We start from the raw sequence: 1801 nt of genomic DNA, 5'->3' as shown, positions 1-1801 counted from the left end.
CGCAAGTCCTTCTGGTTCTTTGGAACCGGCCAGTCTACAGTGGCCTTGACCTTAGCGGGATCCACTCGAAGGCCACGCTTACCAATGATGCACCCTAAAAAGGGAATCTCTTCTGCGCCAAAGATGCACTTGTCTGCATTGGTGTACAGTTTGTTCGTACGCATGCACTCGAGCACTGCTCTTAAATGGACGATGTGATTCTTCTTATCTGTCCTCCCGTGCTCCGCACGACTATGAACGAAAATGTCGTCAAAGTATGTCTGTTCATACGCCCTTCGGGGCCTGTACAACTGCGTCACAAGACGATTGAATGTTGCTGGTGCATTTAACAGCCCTTGGGGCATCACCAGCCACTTCTAGAGCGTGCCGCTCGGAGTCAGAGAAATATCACTCGCTCGCATGAGCAAATGGTAATACCCATCGACCAAGTCGAGTGCACTGTACTTCGTACCTCCCACCATGTTGTTCTGAAGAACATCCTTTCTAGGAATCGGCGTCTGTGCCGGAATGGTGGCAGTGTTGAGCTTATTGTAAGCATGAGCGATACGACACTTGCCGTTCGGCTTCGGAACACAAAACGGGGGTGTCGAATGGGGAGACTTACTCTTATGTTCCATCCCTGAGTCGTGCATCGCACGGAAAAAGGCGTCAATGACGTCGCGCTGCTCCTTGGGTAGGGGTCATTGGCGTGTTACGCAGTATTTGGTTCCGGAATCAGGTCAATCTCATGACGCACACCTCGGTCCGGAGGTAGGACCGAAGGCGGGTCTTTGGAGACGACGTCTTCAAATTTCTTTACCAAAGGATAGTACGAACCGAGTAATTCCGTAGAATCGATGATCCACTTCGTGTGTTCAGCACTCTCTTGGTGTCCTCCAAGACAGCTTCATCCAAAAGCGATGACGAGTTTATCTCCTCGTCCGGTCGTACAGTGACCACTTCGGCCAAATCACCTGCCTTCACGGCACTGCCGAACTTTTCAAAGGACATCTCGTCCAACTCAAGAAGAGCATCTACTGCAGGCATAGCCTTGAGGCGGACGTCGCCATCTTCATCCCCCGCCATACCGTTGACGAGGGTATGTAACTGTGTACCGTCGTCTACGGTAGACACACCCTGGATCAGGGTCGACACCCGGCGTCTTGCTGCCAGCATATGGCGTCGCCGTTGCCTCTGTACAGAGGTTCTATGTCTCGGTGAGGCCAGGGTGAACACGCACTCCGCGTCTGCCACCCTCACTTTCTGCTCCTTTGGAGCTTTGATGTTATTGACAACATCCGACGAAGAACTGCTGACCCCGTAATCTTCATCCAGTGGATACCGTGCCACTCCACGCGTATCTGAAGGGCCGTGCCCAGATGCCTCGGACCCTGTCCGACCACGCCATCAATGGCATGCAGCGAATGCTTCGCAACGAGAGCAGTGCTCAGTGATTTTCGAGCCACCCCACGCGCATCACGAGGGTCTCGCTCACGATGCCTCGGACCTTGGCCGACCATGTCACGCATGACATGCAGCGACTGCTCCGAAACTTGAGCATCACTCAGTTGTTATGTGCCACCCCACGGTCAGCCCGTGAGCCCCGCTCGGGACCCCTGTCCAATGCACCGTTGGTGTCTACCAACTCGGACTTTCCAATGTCCAGCACGTTGACCGTCTCGGTCCAATGCTGATAGCGCTTTTGTCTCCTAGCAGAGGTGGGTTCATGACTCGCCAAAGCTCCAGCAGAAGACGTGCGCGTCACGCCCAAGGTCTTTGACCTTCAATCAATCTATGGCTCATAGTGTTCCAACCATGCCAT

Source organism: Plasmopara halstedii, assembly GCF_900000015.1.
Source record: "Plasmopara halstedii genome assembly, contig: Scaffold_816, whole genome shotgun sequence".
Classification (NCBI taxonomy): Eukaryota; Oomycota; class Peronosporomycetes; order Peronosporales; family Peronosporaceae; genus Plasmopara; species Plasmopara halstedii.
Note: the sequence above shows the minus strand (reverse complement) of the source record.